Below are 11,014 nucleotides of genomic sequence, written 5' to 3'. Positions count from 1 at the left end.
CGTGCTGGGCAGTTTTATTTAACCCAAATATTGTTTAGAAATGACTATATGACTGGCTAAAAATGAACCCAAAATAGGTTGGAAATCAAAAATCCGACCATACTCAAAAGGTGAACATTTATTAATAAGCAATTTAATAAATGTTTATGGTTTAATTATTATTCATTAAACTTATTTATAAATGTTCATTTATTAAGCATGTTAATAAATGCTAATTTCCAACATACTTTGGGTAAATTTTAAGCGAACAATAGTGTAATTTTTAAATAAAACTGCCCAGCATGTTGGGCAAACATTTAACCAACTTGGGTTGTTTTTAACCCAGCATTTTTTAGTGTAGTATCACTCCTAGTTTGAAGGTTGAAACAAGTAGCATAAAATATTTTCTTCTCTTTTGTGATTTCTCAATGTAACGGATAATCAGAAAAGAACAAATTTAGGGTGCGGGGACTTGGTTCTAAGCATCAGTTGTTGATTGGATGTTGAGATGTAGGCGTGGCTCTCAAAAGTAAGCTTGTAGGGGCAGAGTTTAAGCGCACTAAATAATAATTGTAGAATCCTGCATATGTCACCAGGGAGAAGTCTGTCGTTTCACCGGAAGATCTAGTTATGACATTTAATTAAACATTACAAGGTCAAAATAAAACAGATGCATGGGTGAATTGTTCATTTCATGTCTCTGTCCCCTGCATAAATCATCATATCACTTCAGAAGTGTTTTGTTGTTGTTGTTGTTGTTGTTGGTGGTGGTGGTTTTTGGGAGTATGAGAGACGTGGTCACTATGAACTGTAAATGTGAGGTGAGTAAATAATGACAGAATATTCATTTTGGGCTGAACTATTCATTTAAAGCTAATGAACGAATGAATGTAATGCTGTATAAGTGTGTGTGATGGCGTATTTCAGGTTGCATTAAAGACCATGAGGGATATAATCATACGTGACTTATAACAAAAAGATGGCCATTGCTGGATGGACGGAATTTACCAGAACTGGAATGTAAAAGACGATAATGAGGAAACTCTCTCAAAGCTGCACCAAATACAAACTAAATGACCAAAGACAAATGGTGACCAATGACAATGACAACCTGAACAGCGAGGACATGGACGTGGTGGGTTGCCACAAAATGACACGAGGAGCAACGTTCCTGTTTGGATTCCATGTGGAATGCTGCTACTGGGAAATATAACGGAGAACCAAAGTCTTATACCAGCTTATTAAAGGGAAAACATTACAAAACCTTTTCTAAATATAAATATATAAATATATATAAATATATATAAAGATTAATGCTGACTAAGTGATATTACTTTGACTGCTACTATCATTGTTGTTACTATAAAAGAATTTCACTTATTTATTTTATCTCTGTGTACGGCAAAAACCTTTCCAAAGCCAGTAAACTCTACAGAAACGTGTCCGTGTTTCAAAACATACATGTTGTGTGAGTCATCATTATCATCAAACAGCTAACGAACAACCTTATGGTCAGTGATTAATGAGCCAGTACCAGCATTTTCCCACTTTATTTACCTTTGGTTGTTAGTGATCTGAATGAACCCCAAATGCAACAGTGCATTTAAATCTAAATTTAAATTTGAGCTGCATGAATAATTCCTCAGATATGCCAGTTTATATGCTTGAACTTTACTTTAAGAGATATGACTTACCTGGTGGATGAAATAATAGGTGGACAGGCTCAAACCATAACTGGAAAACAAAATATACTGCATTGCAATGTGCTAAATGCCATAAAGCAACCACATATTTATATGCATAATTTTTGACACATATATACACCAATCAGGCATAACTTTTGCTGCCAAAACAGCCCTGACCCGTCGACTCCTAGACCCCTGAAGGTGTGCTGTGGTATCTGCACCAAGATGTTAGCAGCAGTCCTGTAAGTTGCGAGGTGGAGCCTCCATGGATCTGACTTGTTTGTTCAGCACATCCCACAGATGCTCGATTAGATTGAGATCTGGGGAATTTGGAGGCCAAATCAACACCTCAAACTCGTTGTTGTGCTCCTCAAACCATTCCTGAACCATTTTTGCTTTGTGGCAGGACACATTATCCTGCTGAAAGAGGCCACAGCCACCAGGAAATACCGTTTCCATGAAAGGCTGTACATGGTCTGCAACAATGCTTAGGTAGGTGGTACATGTCAAAGTAACATCCACATGGATGGCAGGACCCAAGGTTTCCCAGCAGAACATTGCCATGTGTTCCCCAGGTAAGTGACGTACCCGGCCATCCACGTGATGTAAAAGAAAACGTGATTCATCAGACCAGGCCACCTTCTTCCATTGCTCTGTGGTCCAGTTCTGATGCTCTCGTGTCCACTGTTGGCTCTTTCAGCAGTGGACAGGGGTCAGCATGGGCACCCTGACTGGACTATGCAGCCCCATACACAACAAACTGATGCACTGTGTATTCTGACACCTTTCTATCAGAACCAGCATTAACTTCTTGAGCAGTTTGAGCTACAGTAGCTCGTCTGTTGGATCGGACCACACGGGTCAGCCTTCGCTCCCCACGTGCATCAATGAGTCTTGGCCGCCCATGACCCTGTCGCCGGTTCACCACTGTTCCTTGCTGCCTAATATATCCACCAGGTGCCATGATGAAGAGATAATCATTGTTATTCACTTCACCTGTCAGTGCTCATAATGATATGCCTGATCGGTGTATACACACATATAAATATATATATATATATATATATATATATATATATATATATATATATATATATATATATATATATATATATATATATATATATATATATATATATATGCATTATTATATGCAAATTATAGCATTATATATTATACACAGTAGTCATATATGCATTAAGTATATATAAACATACATATATGCATAAATACATACATACATGTGTGCATAAATAAGGAACACACTAAATATTTCCAGATATTACACATATGGACCTGTTGCTTATAACTAATGCAGTGAATACACACACACACACACACACACACTACTGTCACCAACAACCTGTAATCCCGGCAGTCTCTGCCCAGCTGAGTCAGCGGGAAAAGCAAAGGATTCCGAGAGAGAAACAGACTGTTCTGGAGGCGAAGTGGTGGAAAGATTTGTCGGCCAAACCCAGAGGAAGGTGTATGGTAATGCTGGAGGAGGAAAGAATGTTAAATATGTGCGTGAGAACACAGGGGTGACCTGAGACCTGCAGGAATTATGGGAAAAAAACATATCCCACCGACCCACAGGAAACACACACACCCTCCATCTCCATCTCTCTCTCTTTCTCTCACACACACACACACGGTCCATTACAGCCAGACACTCAGAGGTCACGCTCACACATATTCATACACACCCTCGGTATGACACACACCGAACGCGTCTGACACACAACACACCCTCAACCAGATGGACGCGCAGACACGCTCATATAACAGCTTCAGACACACCGCTAAAATATGCTGTTATATGCAGCACATTACTGGTGAAAAACAGGTGAATCACACAAAAACAAGTCTAGGTCTTATTTCACACAAAATCCAGAAAGTAAGAAATTATATTTTGCAGAAACAAAAATAAAGAGAATTGTGTCATGATAATAAAGCACATTATACAGCCAAATATAATAAAGTATTTCCATATCATTTGCAATCATATGCAATTTGTTGTGGTATATTTAATTTATACTGATTATTACTGCATAATATTGTAAGTTATTATTATTATTATTATTATTATTATTAACATTATAATTATTATTATTATTATTGTCAACAATACAATTTAAATAAAATGTAATAATAATTACTTTTGAATTAAATGATAAATTATTCATATTATTTATTTTACGGTACTATGATTTCTTTGAAAACATATCTATTAGTATTATTTTTATAAAAAAAATAATTTATTTAAATAAAAATAAAAATTTAAATGAAAATTAATAATAATTATATTTAAATTAAATTATAAATTATTATTATTGTTTATTTTACAGTACTGATTTCTTTGAAAATATATCTATTAGTATTATTATGGTTATTATTATAATTATAATTATTATTAAATATTTATACATGATGTATTACAGTGATATTATGATATCAAGAATTTTAAAATAAAGGAAAATGTCAAAAAGCAAATAATAAGATCATTAATTATTATTAAGTCAAGTCAAGTCACCTTTATTTATATAGCGCTTTTTACAATGCAGATTGTGTCAAAACAGCTTTACAGTGATAACTGGTATATAATTTGGCTGCACAGCAGCTCTTAAAGAATAGCGTCAATGCAGGCAGATCAAAGCGCTGTTGAATAAATGTCAAGAATACTGTTGAATATCAAATGTCAAGTCAAATGTCAAGTGTCCCCAACTAAGCAAGCCAAAGGCGACAGCGGCAAGGAACCCAAACTCCAACAGGTGACATCAGGTGGCAAACAGGTGGCAAAGAGGTGTTAAATAGAAAAAAAAACCTTGGGAGAAACCAGGCTGTTATTGTTATTATTAAGATTAAGATTAATAATAATAATTATTAATAATATTAATATTAATGAATAACAATAATAATAATTGCATTATTATTGAAATATTATTAATAAAAATTAATAATAATTGAATAATAATTATTATTAATAATTGTTGTTATTGTTAGTATTGCACTTTGCTTAATTTACATGATGCTAAATATAATTTCTTGTTTTTAAACATTGATGTTGGGGTGAAATCTGGCCTTGACATTTGTTCACGAGACTCTTCCAAACACACACAAACCTCTTCTGTAACATCCAGCCACTAATATTCACTAGAAGGCCACTAATATCACAGTGTACAGACTGAATCCAGGTCATATTGCTCTGCAGTGAATAACCACAGCTCCATCACACACATACACACACTTTTCAGCACAGCAAACCACAACGACATTGACACGCCGCAGCCAGACCCACAATGTAAAACAACGACCGGCTTTAAACATTAAGTGCTCCTTCTCTCTCACCGACACCACAAACAAATTACTCCTGACACACATTCTCTCTTTCCAATCCGTTAAGGCACGACAATAAAACTCTCCAAAGACAAATGCCCTTTCTGAAGATGTATTTGGTTGAAATGGGCTGAATCGGCTTGCACAACTCAACATTCCCAGACAAACATTCTCATGTTGGCCGCTGGCTGTAAAATGCTCTGCGAGCCAGAGGAATTGTTTGAAATGGGGGAGAGTCTCCGAGGTGCGCCAGGAACCACTAACAGGTGCAGCGAGTGCGGCAGGCCGACATTTGGGATTGTCTGTGTTTGTTTGGGAATGTTAGGGAAAAGTTTATTGCCACAGTTTAAGGCCGATTCAGACCTCTTCTGAACCATGTCTGTGCTATTTTGTGCTCTCTTCTTACTGGTTTGTTGTGAATTTGATGCATGTATATAATAATAATGATATATTATACATTATATATTATTATAGAAACAATATATTATAACTATAATACAATAATGATAATAATTATTACTATTTATTGATTATTAATATGTCTAAATCTTTGCTTAAATTACATCATGATAAATATGTCTTACTTTTAATGATGATGATGATAGTAATAATAATAAAAGGAATAATAATAATTATTATAATTATAATTATATCCAGCGCTTTAACCAGATTCAGACCTATTTAATGCAAGTAATAATAATAATAAATATTATTATTATTATTATTATCTCTACAAATGTGCTTAATTTATGTGATATATATATATATATATATATATATATATATATATATATATATATATATATATATATATATATATATATATATATATATTTATTATGATTATATTCAGACAAGTGCCTTAACCAGATGCAGACCTCTTCTGAACCTGCCTGTGCTAGTTTGTGTTCTCTTCTCACTGGTTTGTTATGAATTTTTCCAATCTATTCTGGATGAGTTACATTTATGCATTTAAATGCTCTAGTTTGCCAAGGAAAATCCATTGAGGACATATTAACATTTCCAAGCATAAGTCCACACAGAGGTGAAGGTGGTTGGCAGGGTGTCCTACGCTGAGCTTAACTTGTTTTATCCAACTGGAACAACACTCTATCGGCCAATCACATTTCAAAGGACTTGTGCAGGTTGCACAGAAACCAGCCAATCACTGTTCAGACCGTTTATAATCACGTTTCTCCAATGGGAGTTAGCATATCTTTGATTTTTTTGGATGCCTACTTTTGCAGTTTCTAAAAATGTAGAAGTTCAGATACATTTCTGGTAACAGCAATAGAAGAAACCCTTCTGTCAAACTCCATACTAACTTGCTTACATGCAACATGAAACAACATTTGCAACCCATTTTCCGACATTTACTAAAAAACAAAACTGCATGCATTTGTTGATTCCAATGTTGATTCTTGTTTTATTACGAGCTCTGTCACATTCTCCTTTAGTGGCTCCATGTCAACGTTTCTCCCTTGTTTTGACAACTAACCTATGCCACTCCACACCATACACATGTCAAAGTAGCTGGAGCAACTTTTTTCTATTTACGGATATGATGCGACACAAGGGCGAGTGACATATGTATGCAATTTCCTGCAAAAACCATCCTGACCATCCTTCGTAGCCATCAATGACATTTCCTCTCACAAGATCCATAAAGGTACTAAAAACATATTTAAATCGGTTCATGTGAGTACAGTGGTTCAATATTAATATTATAAAGCGACGAGAATATTTTTGGAATGCCAAAAAAATCTAAATAACGACTTATTTAGTGATGGCTGATTTCAAAACACTGCTTCATGAAGCATCAGAGCACAATGAATCAGTGTATCGAATCATGACTCAGATCGTGTGTCAAACTGCCAACAGCTGAAATCACGTGACTTTGCCTCTCCGAACAGCTGATTCGACACACTGATTCATAATGCTCCGAAGCTTCCTGATGCAACTTAAGGTGCCCTAGAAGTAAAAATTGAATTCATCTAGGCATAGTTGAATAACAAGAGTTCAGTACATGGAAAAGACATACAGTGAGTCTCAAACTCCATTGTTTCCTCCTTCTTATATAAATCTCATTTGTTTAAAAGACCTCTGAAGAACAGGCGAACCTCAACATAACACCGACTGTTACGTAACAGTCGGGATCATTAATATGTACGCCCTCAATATTTGCATATGCCAGCTCATGTTCAAAGCATTACACAAGCCAGTATTAACGTCTGGATCTGTGCACAGCTGAATCATCAGACTAGGTAAGCAAGCAAGGACAACAGCGAAAAAATGGCAGATGGAGCGATAATAACTGACATGATCCATGATGATATTTTTAGTGATATTTGTAAATTGTCTTTCGAAATGTTTCGTTAGCATGTTGCTAATGTACTGTTAAATGTGGTTAAAGTTACCATCGTTTCTTACTGTATTCACGGAGACAAGAGCCGTCGCTATTTTCATTTTTAAACACTTGCAGTCTGTATAATTCATAAACACAACTTCATTTTTTGTAAATCTCTCCAACAGCGTGTAATGTTAGCTTTAGCCACGGAGCACTATCAAACTCATTCAGAATCAAATGTAAACATCCAAATAAATACAATACTCACATAATCCGATGTATGCATGCAGCATGCATGACGAACACTTTGTAAAGATCCATTTTGAGGGTTGTATTAGCTGTGTGAACTTTGTTTATGCTGATCAAGGCAAGCGCGAGAGCACGAGAATTTAAAGGGGCCGCAGCATGAATCGTCGCATTTCTAATTATGCCTCAAAATAGGCAGTTAAAAAATTAATACAAAAAAATCTATGGGGTATTTTGAGCTGAAACTTCACAGACACATTCAGGGGACACCTTAGACTTTTATTACAGCTTCTAAAAAATCGTTCAATGGCACCTTTAAGATAATATTTTAGACATTTGATTTTTCACAGCATAAATTGGGTCTTTCTACAAGAAATATAGATGCCTTTTAAATTTTATGATGGGGTCCTTTACAAGATGATCAATCATTTATTGTCAGGAAAACTGAAAATATGGTCAGATTGGATTCATTTTGATTAAACTGATATAACTAACTATATGTAGAAACAAATAACAAAAGATATCAGATAAAACTGACCCCGTTGAGTTCAAACCTTGAGAGAGAGAGAGAGAGAGAGAGAGAGAGAGAGAGAGAGAGAGAGAGGGAGAGACTGACATACTGAACAACACTATCGGCATCACTTCAATAGACTGACGCTGTCAAGAGTGTTTATTACACAAACCAAGACAAGACAGGATTTCTGGAAGAATTCTCTCTGTTGGCACAAATCTGGAATAATCCACAGCCCACGGCACTCTGTCATCCGCTTATTATTGAATCAATCAAGCGCTTTAACCGGCAGCTCATCAGAAACGTTCAGGCTTGTTCTGTCTGAATGAACTCGGGTCAGTCCAGTAGGAGTATGTAGTCGTCCAGTGACACCTAGTGGTCGGTCTGAAAACAGCAAGGACATGCTGCTTTGAATGTTCTCATTATGTAAAGGATTAGTCCGCTTTTAAATAAAAATTTCCTGATAATTTACTCACCCCCATGTTATACAAGATGTTCATGTCTTTCTTTCTTCAGTCGAAAAGAAATGAAGGTTTTTGATGAAAACATTCCAGGATTATTCTCCTTATAGTGGACTTCAATGGCCTCCAGACGGTTGAAGGTCAAAATGACAGTTTCAGTGCAGCTTCAAAGGGCTTTAAACGATACCAGACGAGGAAATAAGGGTCTTATCTAGCGAAACGATTGGTCATTTTCAAAAAAAAAAAAAAAAAAACTTTTATATAAACAGATGATCGCCTTGCACGTGCTTCCGCTTTCTGCATTCTTCAAAATGCTCACGCTGTATGTCCTACGCCTTCCCTATTCAACTTACGGAACGAACGCGGTGCCAGTTCCGTTTTTTTTTCGCAAGTTGAATAGGGAAGGCATAGGACATACAACATAAGCTTTCTGAAGAATGCGGAATTTTTTTTAAAAGTGGACTAATCCTTTAAGTGGGAAATACTGGGGGTCAAAGGTCATATTGATTGTTATTGATAATCAATTAGGATTTTCCTGAAGCTTACACTGTTAAATTCAAGGCCTGAGGTCAGAAACATACTCTCAACCGGTTTTCAAACTGGGGTGCACTGCTGGGGGGGGGGTCTGTGGAAAAGTAAAAAAAAAAAAGTAAAAAAAAAATAAATATTAATAAATTAAACATATAAAATAAAATTATATAAAAAGTAAATTAATTTATTTAACAGTACTATGAAAGAAAAACAATGCAATAAACGTAACTTAAGTAAGGAATAATTGATGACGGGTCGTTATTAGAAAATAATACACACCTAAGGAGATAATGTGGCCTAAGTCAATTATTCCACTTATACTACGGTTACCGCACCTCACGACACTATTCAGATGTTGTATTTCAAGACATTTGTCAGGTGTTTTTCCTTAAAACTTTCTTGTGTGCAGTGCTGCCAATTTAGCCATTTTGACGCTAGATTTAGCGACTTCCCCACTCCTTTCGAGACCTTTTTTCAAAAGCCTAGTGACAAATCTAGCAACATCTTGGATAAACCTTATCTAGATTCTGTGACTCGAACACTGATCTATATTTATATTAATGTAGATCAGTGGACTCGCCAGTATGACGTCATCTAGTGACCAGTTTTAGCTACTTTCACCTGAAAGCAACTGGCAACACTGCTTGTGTGTGGGACTAAGTAATTTCTTATGCATCTCATCCCAGGCTTCCGCTGCTAATTCCAAAATGTCATTTCAGTACTGGTAACAGAGGTTTGAGCAATTGATAGCAGACTAATAGAATTACTAACACAGTTGAGAGAGAGAAAATGTGAATTAGCCTACCCGAGTCTGTGCGTCTCTCACGGCAGCAGCGTCTCTACTAACAGTGAAACTGTGAGTTTATCTAACTCAAGAACCACAGTTATTACCTCGCTGGTAGGTTTTGGTTCTTTTGCGATTGTAGGCTGTAGGCACCTTTTGAAATGGCTGAAATCATTTGGCCAAGTGATATGGAACTGTAATGATCTGCCTAGAACTGCTTTAGCCGTGCGTTTCCCACAAAATAATTGCACACCTTATGTTCATCTCCTAATCAGATTCGAGCATACAACAGCCCCGCAGTGTAATAGAAACTAAATATTCCCTAGATAATATTTTAGACTCTTAGAATATATTTTTTTTCGGTCCCACTTTATATTAAGTGGCTTTAACTACTATGTACTTACATCAAAAAATAAGTACAATGTACTTATTGGGTTCATATTGAATTGCAAAACACTTGTGCTGCTATTGAGGTGGATACGGGTATGGTTAGGGAAAGCTTTGGTGGTATGGGTAGATTTAAGGGTAGGGGTAAGGTGTAAGGGTTGGGTCAACAGTGTAATTATAAATGTAATTACAGAAATTAATTACAGATCTAATCACATGCAGGTGTTTTTAAAATATAAGTACAATGTAAAAACATGTATGTACACAATAAGTGCATTGTATCAAATGATCAATTTAAATGTAAGTACATAGTAGTTAAGGCCACTTAATATAAAGTGGGACCCACTAAGATTATGAAACTTGGGGGTCTGTGGCATGTCAAAGATTGTAAACCACTGCTTTATGAATCAGGGTTGTTTCCGTTAACTAAAACTATAAAAACAAACAAACAAATAAAAAAATTATTACTTGAAATAAAAACATTAAATCATATTTTAACATTTCTAATTTTTGTTTTTTTTTTTAGCACAAAAAGTATAAAAGCAAAATCTAATTCAAATATTAACAAAAACTATATCAATGATACTAAATTAACACACTCAAATGTCAGACTTGTTCTTCAGGTCACTGCTATAAACATGACAACAGCTTAATTGACTTTAACCTGCTCAGGAAGATTGTCTTCACACCTTTGCTCCACTATTGATCTGAAAGAGATTATCTGACTTATCGTAGACGAAAACACAA

The sequence above is a fragment of the Chanodichthys erythropterus genome, chromosome 1 (assembly GCF_024489055.1).
Source record: "Chanodichthys erythropterus isolate Z2021 chromosome 1, ASM2448905v1, whole genome shotgun sequence".
In the NCBI taxonomy this organism is placed as follows: domain Eukaryota; kingdom Metazoa; phylum Chordata; class Actinopteri; order Cypriniformes; family Xenocyprididae; genus Chanodichthys; species Chanodichthys erythropterus.
The sequence above is the reverse complement of the archived record's forward strand: the minus strand, read 5'-3'. Positions refer to the sequence as shown.